Raw genomic sequence first — 9,799 nt, forward strand, 5'->3', positions numbered from 1 at the left:
GTCCTCAACTTAATGTTAGTGAACCTAAAAAAAACAACACATTAATGTCTGAATATTATTCATGAATATATACTTAGGTCTCGTTCACTTCACGGATTCGAGTTTTCAATTCGAATTGAGATGTGATATTTTCTGAGAGCTTTTTACTGTAGCAGAAAAAGTTAGATGTTATATTTTCTGAAAATTTTTTACTGTAGAAACCTAAAACTGAAAACTCGAACCGGTGAAATGAACGAGATCTTAAAGTCTGTTTAATTTATTGATTTAAATTTTTAATTTAAATTGATATATAATTTTATATGAGAATTTTTTACTATAATAAAAAATTAAATATAATTATTTTAAAAAAATTTTTACTCTAATAAAATTTAAATTCTAAATTTAAGTGAAATAAATATGTCCTTATTTAGACTGTAGTATTGTAGTAGTAGGGGATGGGACGAAGATTTGAAATTTGAAGAGGAGGAAATGATTAATTCAGCATGCATGCATCAATTCAGCAATCCCATCCATCATCATCAGTCCATCAATCCATCATGAAAAAAAAAAAGATGACGAGAGAGATATATATATATATATATATTTTATATTTTATATTTTTATTTTTCCTGAAAGACGAGAGAGATATTGATGCTATAAGATTTTGACACATGATTAGCGAAAAAGATTTTTGACACATGATGCGCGGATTTTGAGACAATCCCCCCATTCCAACAGGCTTTACATCAAATCATTTTTCATCTCATCCTCATAACTGTTACAAGACTCACCCACACGCTCACAATTTCCCCTTTGGCCACTTTTTAATTTCTATTTTTTTTTCTTTTAGCATTTTCCCGTAATATATATTTTAAAAATTAAACGTGGGTATAATACATTTTTAGGGCTGTGTCAAACATCTAGGCCATGTTTGTTTCAACTAAAATTTAACATGTAATTCAAGATATAAATTGATGATTAATAAAAGACAATTCAAATTATTAATAATGATTTAAACTTTTAGTGAGCATTTAATATAAGATAATCATTCATATTCACATAAATTTTAAAATTACGTTTATTTTATTGATTTAAATTTTATTATAATAAAAAATTTTAAAAAATAATTATGTATAATAAAAAATTTTCATATAAAATTAATCAGTAAAACGGCTTAAAAACATATAAAACATGTTCAAAAATCATGAAACCATCACGACAATCCAAACCCAGCACCCAAGACTCCGACCATTGCTCATCCCTGTCACCTCACCAACCACCCATTTTGCCGTCGTCGCCGTCGCAGCTATGGGCGCGCCGTTGCAGCCCACCGTCGAAGCTCAACAGCAGATCGTTGTCGCTGCCCCCCGATGACCGGAGCCCTGCATCAACGCCCATCGTCATCTCCACCGGTGGTCGTCTTGTGTCCTCGTCAGAAAGCCGCGCAGCCACTTCCATCCACATTTCTGTAGCGGCGCCGCCGTTGCTCCCCCCTCTTCCACGAAGCCACCGCCTCCGTCCGCCCCACATGACCACTGCTCCATCCACGCATTGCAAAGTCTAAATCCGGCATCAATCTGGAAGGAGAGAGAAACACAGAGAAAAATGATAGGAGAGATCGATAGGGACGAAGAGGGATTGAAAGGGGCGAGAAAGAAAGAAAAAGATCAATTTACTTGTAATTAGTTTTTTGCAGGTATACCTTTTTTGATATTTTTTTATTTGAATAATATTTATAAAGATCTGATAGATTTAATAGTATTTTTTCCGCAAAGCATCTAGAAAAATCTAATAAGAGTAATCCAATGTTATTAAAATGGTAATTACAATATTCAACCAAAAACGGTGAATGAAGGAGGATTATATTAACGTGCACAACCAAAAAACAGTAAAGAACATTATTGGGGTTCGGTAAAAAGATTCATATGTGTAATCAAATGTGATAATGTATGTTTTTTATGAATTATATTACCCTCAATCATTTTTTTAATAATATGATTCATACTGATTACTGCATATTAAACACCCTTTTAGATTTTAGAATTCACCACCTCCTAAATTTACAGTGAAAACAATTCTAAATTTACTTTTTTTTTTTTCAATTTCAAGCTTAAAAATGTCATAGTTTCTTCATTTTAATTCCTATTGAGATGATTTTTTTTAATGTCATCATAATGAAGAGATGAACAAATCTACATCCATATTGCATATTTTTTGATGTCATTTATAATGAGATTCTATAAGATTTGTTGCAAAACTCTAAGGACAATTTTCAACATTTTATCTAAATACAGTTCGGATTTTATTTTCAATTCAAATTACAATTTATTTGCATATCTAAATACCGGTTCGAATCACAATTTAAGACACCACAATTAAAATCATCACAACTCAAAATAAATCAACAATTTAAATCGTTGAACCAAATAACAAGTTTTTCCGATCCGACCATTTTGATAGTTTGAAAATTTTCAAATCAGACCGTTTCAGAATAGGTTCTGATTTAGTTGCGCTTTGAACCATTTCTTAGAAAGCCTTGTTTTCAAATTTTATATTTCAAATTTAAAGTTTAAACAAAAATCAAATACATCAAATAAACAAAATCATATACTACATATAATTCATTAAAATTAGCATTGTATAAGGATTAAAAAAGCCTAAATTAATATTCCATATCTTTTTAATGTGTATATAAAATGATCTTTCCTGGTTTAAACCGTTTCTAAAATTTTTCAAATCGAATCAAACCGTCTCTAAAATAAAAATTAAATTTTTAATATAATTGTGCCATTTGCACCGTAAAAATAGTGTGAACCATGCTTGTCTGTGCGTCCGCCGGTGATTATATTTATAGGCTTTGATAGCTGAAAAGTGAAAACATTATTTATGGAAAGTTTTTCATTTAACTTTTAATTGAAGATTTACTAAGTGACTCGTCGTTCCGACATCATTAAGATTCACGAGTTGTCGACGGCTCACGGCTTATTTTAATTATTGATTTAGCGATTACTTTTTTATTTTTTGAGACGTGTATTGGCACGTATATAATAAAAAAATGAGTAATGAAATTTACCCTTAACAATTGTTAATTAATTTAACAGTTAATAATTGAACTTAAAGAATTGTAATAAAAATAATTGTAACTATCAATCTTTCACAACTAATCAAAGTGACAGATTGACAATCTTGTAAGTGATTGTAAAATGTAAAATACCAAAGTCAACCCTTCAAAAAGAAACGAAGTCAACTCTTAGAAATATTTTTAGCTTTTTTTTTACTCTTTTTTATTGGACCTCTCAACGGATAGCACATTTATGATAATTAGTGTCAAAATCATATTGAAATAAAAATATATACACAGTTTCCCTATGGATGAAGCTACTTACTCTTCAGTGGGGGGGCTTAAGGCCGCACTTAAGCCCTCGCTCAATTTTTTTAATTTTAAAAATCCTATATACTTGAATATGTATTGTATTATATTAATATACATTTAGATAAAAATAAATAAATAAATGAGATAAAAATAAATAAATGAGAGTGAACGTTTTTTTTTTTTTTTTTTGGCTTTGAATTTTTACTTTTTGCAAGGCAATGCCTTGCTTTAAATAAAAAACACAAATAAATAAATAAGCAATCAGGCAATACTTTTGTAAGAAAACGACAGTTGACTTTAAGAAACCTTCCTCTGGGTTTGGAGCGTTGGACATTGTTTTCTACGATTAATGAAGATAAAAAGTGAACGGTTAATGAAGATAAAAAAAGTGAAAACAAACAAAAAAATAAAGCGCGTGGATCGAGAGCGATTGCTCCTGCGGATAGCGCGTGACGACAATGTGAAGTCACCCCGCCGCCCTCCACCTACGGCGCTTCGTAATGCGAGTCCGCTACTTTTTCTTCTCTACGGGCCCACTATCACGGCCGGTGCGCAGTACGCACTCCAAAATCCAAATAAGCCTTTTTATTGCATATATTTTTCGATTTTTTTCTTTTTCAATATTTATTTTCTCTCTTTCTTTCCGTATCTTAGCCCTGATTACAATAATCGTGTCGTATCCCTGCGTGGTCAGTCCAATAATGCCACTTATTATTCGTACGTCCCTGATCTTCACACGTCCACATCTGCTTGTGGGGTCCGTGACACGTGTTCCTCTACGATTTGTCCATGATTACCCCTCTTTATGCTTGCCATTTCGGTACGTCTGGGCCGTCATTATCGTCTATTTTCTCAATTATTTTTTCCTCCCTCGAAAACTTTTTGGGTTTGTGATTGCACAGTAAACTTATTTGTAAATATATGCAATTTCCTATACTCATATGTTCTCGCGTTTTAAATTCATAATTTTAATTTTATCACATTATTTTTTTATTATAAATTTTAATTTTAAATTTTAAAATAAAAAATTATTAATTTAAACACATAAATTAAATAGCTTTTGATGAATTTGACAAAAGATATTTTGATAAATACCTTTTAAAAGTATATGAGTCAAAATTTTTATCTTTTACTATTGATTTATAACTTTTTTAGTCAAATAATTATACAAATAAAAAAGTATTTATCGAGAATAAAACGTGAAGGTCTAAATTCATGCATTATCAAAAATAAATTCTCTATTTTTTCTTTGAGGTATGTTTGATCTTAATTTTGGCCATTTAATTAAATCATGGGCTAGCCAACATGGAGTCCTGCTGTTCCAATTTTTCTGTTTCGGTAGTTTTTTTTATTAATTATTTATTATGTTATTTAAATTTAAAAATTTAATTTTATGAATAGAAATAAAATATTAAAAATAACTTTAAACTAATAATTTAATATAATTTTATTTCTTATTCTTATTTAATAACTTTTTAATTAAAAAACTATATTAATAAAATAATATTAATTAATAATAAAAAATAAAAATTTAAACTCATATATTATTAAAAATAAATTCGGTAATTTTCTCTACATGATAGTTAAAAAGGGGACTTTTATTGTTTGGTATGAATTTGGAAATGTGTCTGCAGGTTTCTGTTAGAAAAGTCATGTTTTTTAAAATAATACTAGGATGGAAGCACGTCCATGCGGACGTGCGCGGAAATTAGATTTAACTAATTATAAATATGCTTGTAATTATAAATTTTTTGCTTTAGTTAAAAAATTATAAATAGCGTTGATTTTATTTTTTGAAACGAAAGTTGTTTTTTTTTTTCTTGATGGGATGAAAGCATAATTTTTAATTATTTGTGTTAAATAAAAAATTAAAAAGCAAAATAATTCAATTAAATTTGATGCTACAATTTTTACAAGGGCACAGTTTTAGGGGAATGAAAAAATTATTAGTTGACAAAAATATTCAATTAAATTTGATACTTATATTTTGCTATTTTATTCTTTGGTTCTTCTTTCTTCCCCATAATCTACAATTTTTACCTCTAAATGTTATATTTTTCTTATGTTCTTCATATATATATATATATAATTCCCATTTTATTTTCTTATTTTTTTCATCTTATGTAATTATTTCAATTGTTGATATTTACTGCATATGTAATCTTGTTATATATATATATATATTATTTTTTTTTTTCCCTCAAAGCGACAATCCATTTAGGAAAATAAATGAGTAGCTTTAGAATGCACAGTTTATTAATTTGACATAATAATTTTATACAAAATAAAAAAGGAAAAAAGCACAAAAATCAAAGCATAATGAAAGTTGGCATTTAAAGATTAAAAGAAAAAAGAAAAAAAAAAGAGTTTTCGGGTTAAACAAAGGCTTAATTTGGTAGTGCTGTGAATTTTTAAAAAAATTACTTTTAACTGTGCTGAAGGAAAAAATAGCTGTTACAAGAAGCAGCTGAGTGTTTAATAAACTATAATTATAATAACTGTGTTAGTTCTAAAATCAATGTAATGACGTTTGGTAAATTTTGAGGTTGAATTGCTGTGGGTATGTAAAATGACCAAAATAGATATGGTATGAAACTTAAATATATATAATTATTTTTGGTATTTAGAAATACTTGTTTAACTTAAAAAAAAAAAAACATAATGCTATGATTTTGAGTTTTTTAACAATAAATTTATGATAATTAATTCTTTTTTTTTATTTCTTCATTCACAATATAGTTACAATTAAAGGAGCATTAGTGAGTAATCAATTTGTTGAACAAAATGTACATTCATTGTTCAAAAATTGGTAGATGCATGAAAAGAATTAAGTCGTGTTCATTAAACTTGCCATAATTTGATCTCGTATTTTATCCATTTCCGGTGATAGTAAAGCTTGATTTTCTTCTACATTGTCCTATGATTGATTCTCTTCATAAACGAAAACATCTGGATTATCCTCGACCCTTTGAAAATGTCGATTACCCTTATCATGCTTCCTAATGTAATTATGGAGCGTCATTGTTGCAATAACTATTTTCACTTCCTTCGTAAACGAGAGGCCATTTCGTTGTACATTTGCTCTAAGGTACCATTTAGAGTGGTGTCACAGAACTCCTTGTACATATTATGGTACCCCGTTCAGCTATGATAACGTAGTCAAATACCATAATTATCAATTTTGGTGGGGTTCTTCTCAAAAATCTACAAGAAAATATAATAAATTTGTTGAGAAATTTCATGTTAAGAAACGGGCCAAGCCAAATGATAATTAATTATAAAACCACAAATAAAGAACAATCAACACACATAATTTTGCTTGAATATAAAACACATGATCAAAAAGGAATAACTATTTTACCACATAACACAAGAAAAATGAGCAAATAAAAATATCATTTCAAAAATAAAAATTACCTCGTTGATAGTAAGAAACTTCAACAGTGCGTTCAACACATCCATGAAACAATTCCTTATGCTTGAGTAAGTTTTATGCTTGTAAGTTTGTCTACAAAAGCAAGTTGATTTTGATGCCTTATGCTTGTAAGCTTGTCTACAAGACAGACTTTTGGAACTTTGAAACAAAATCGCCAGGTCTATGCGTATTTCAAAGAAAGCAACACACTTGAAATATTAAAATGGGAGAGTTTATTCATATATGATAAAGTAAGCAAAAGCCATAAAAAATCAGTTTGGTTTTGAAGTGCCCAGATTGCTCGGATAGCTAAACATGAGCTTCGGGTTGGTTATAATTCATTTTCAGTAATAAGAAAAGATTGAAGAATAAGGAATTTAGTTCATTAAACAGCTCTGCTCGGGTTTTAGGAATTCATAAATAACAAAATTTACATCATTGTTCATAAAAAATAAACACCTTTGAGCATTTACATCAAATAACAAAATTTTCTTTGTTTCCCAGTAATAACAATGATTTCGATAATTGCAAAGCTGAAAAAGAAAGTGACAACATGCTCATTGTTCATATGCATTTCAGAAATTCTATCTAACTTATGTAATGACGGATCAAATGCTAAAAGCTACAATGAAATCAAATTGATCAATAACTCATTTAAAACGTAATTACTAGGCCACTCTAAACAAGATGATTGAGCATAAATTAGCACAAAAATGAAGATAAAAAATTGAAACCCCAAAGTGTCCCGATTTCCCACACCCTTCAGTGAAGCAGCTAACAAAAATATCACAGAAAATAATAAATTCCCAGACAAATCAAAACCAAAACCAGAGAAATGAAGATTAATCGAGTACTTACAGAGGCGATAGATACCGGCGACAATCGGAGGAGGAGAACGGAAGAATAGGGATACCGGCAAACCAAGCGTTTCGCGCTTGGGAGATCGGAAACCACCACAGACAGGGAGACCGCGAGAACAGAGAGAGAGGCCGGCAAACGGAGCGCAGAGAAAAGAGAGAACGGAGAGAGCATAGTGCGGAGAAGAGAGAGAACGGAGAGATGGCAGAGAGAAGAGAGAGAAAGGAGAGAGGAGAGAGCCTGAAGAAGAATGGGCAAATGGTGAATATTAGATTTCACCGGGGGTAAAATGGGTAGTTGCAAAGTTTCATTAATGTGCCATCGTTCGTTTCGCTGATTCGAGTTTAGAATTCGAGTTTTGCTATAGTAAAAAGTTCTTATAAACAGTCACATTTAACTTTTTTACTACAGTAAAAAGTTAATTTTTTTACTATAATAAAAAACTCTTATATAAAATTATATCTCAACTCAAATTCTAAATTCGAATCAACAAACGAGGGCTAATCAGAAGCACCGTCTCATCAGATTGAGCTTTTAGCTTTGAATTGTGCAAAAATTCTTCAGAAATCAGTTTTCACGCTCTAAGTACTTTTGGGCTTCAAAAATCAATACCAAACTGGGCCAAAAAGACTCTTGCTTATTTACGTGGCTTCAATTGGAAAGCCAGTTTTCGGCAAGCAAGCAATCAAGGGTGTTGAAGAACTTGTACGGCCCGTTTAGTTTGCTGATTTAAATTTTTAATTCGAGTTAAGATGTAATTTTATGTGAGAACTTTTTACTGTAACAAAAAAGTTAGATGTGATTGTTTATGAGAGCTTTTTACTGTAGTAAAACTCGAATTCTAAACTCGAATCAACGAAATGAACGAGGCCATTTGTCTATTTAGTTTGTTGCAGCATTAAATAGATTGGAAATTGTTTCCATTAGTTTGGAATTTTTGCTTAAAAAGATACTGATTGAATATTATTATTTTCGACGTATATGAGTTATCATAATTTTATGCACACAAGTATAGAGTTTTTACGGGCTCGTTTAATTTGCTGATTCGAGTTGAGATGTGACTTTATGTGAGTTTTTTTACTGTAGTAAAAAAGTTAGATGTGATTGTTTCTGATAACTTTTTACTGTAATAAAACTCAAATCGGTGAAATGAACAGACATACGTGTATACATACAAGTTTTCACAACCCACGTTTATACATCAACATTTGAAACCAAAAAGAGATCTTGAGGCAAAATTAAAAAATAAAAAAGGAGAGAGAAAATGACAAAGAAAGTAATTTTAAAGAAAGCAGGCATAGACATAAAAGTATGATATATAGACTTTTTAGATACTGATAGAAAAGAAATATTTTCCAATTTTGTAGCCCATAATAAATAATTAAAAAAAAATACTTCAGATATATTTTTTCCTAAAGCGTGAAGACACAACCTTTGGGATTGAAACTACCCATCATATACTTATATACTCGACATTATTTTCATAACGTAACCACATACAATTTTATTTTTTATTATACAAAAAAATCTACTTAGAAACACAACTAAACACATGAATTTATTCATTTATATTTTTATACTCAAAATAAAAACATTCTCATGAAAACGCTTCCAAATAAGCTAATGATTCATGACTTAATAATAATGGTTTTTAGTCCTTGTTACCTCTTTTCTACTCGCTAGTGGCTATTTGGTATAAGGATTCTTAATCCGGAATCATAATTTTAAGTTAAAATTAGAATTTATTTATAAAAAGTAAAAAATAATTCTGATTTGATTCACCCAATATCAGTATTTAGTTTGAATAATTTTGATTTAATATTTAAATTTTGATGTGTATTTTAAACTATGAATCCCTCACATAAAATTATGATTCTGATTCTGATTTCAAAACAATAATATAAACACAAAATCATAAATTATGATTATAATTTTAAAATTAAAATTAAAAGCACTGTAATTTAAGGGGTTGTTTGGTTGGGAGATTCGTATCCCGATTCGAATCATGGTTTATGGTTCGCTGCAGTGTTTTTTCTCACAAAAAATATACGTAAATAAAAAATGTTTCTAATCTTATAATTCTAATTCATGAACCAAACGTCTCCTAAATGTTTGGTAGATGGATTCGTTTCCTGATTCGAATCATGATTCGTGATTCGCTACAGTATTTTTTC

General features: G+C 29.5%; 1 long non-coding RNA gene across 1 annotated transcript; it reads right to left on the bottom strand.

The window, feature by feature from the left end:
• Nucleotides 1-6,080: 6,080 nt before the first annotated feature.
• LOC21395380 lies at nt 6,081-7,782 on the bottom strand. The gene is made up of 3 exons (XR_002902386.1): nt 7,626-7,782; nt 6,770-6,860; nt 6,081-6,556 (listed from the first exon to the last, which is right to left on the bottom strand). It is a non-coding gene; the product is annotated as an uncharacterized LOC21395380 (long non-coding RNA).
• Between the last annotated feature and the right edge of the window lie 2,017 nt (nt 7,783-9,799).

The sequence above is a fragment of the Morus notabilis genome, unplaced genomic scaffold, assembly GCF_000414095.1.
Source record: "Morus notabilis unplaced genomic scaffold, ASM41409v2 Scaffold692, whole genome shotgun sequence".
Classification (NCBI taxonomy): domain Eukaryota; kingdom Viridiplantae; phylum Streptophyta; class Magnoliopsida; order Rosales; family Moraceae; genus Morus; species Morus notabilis.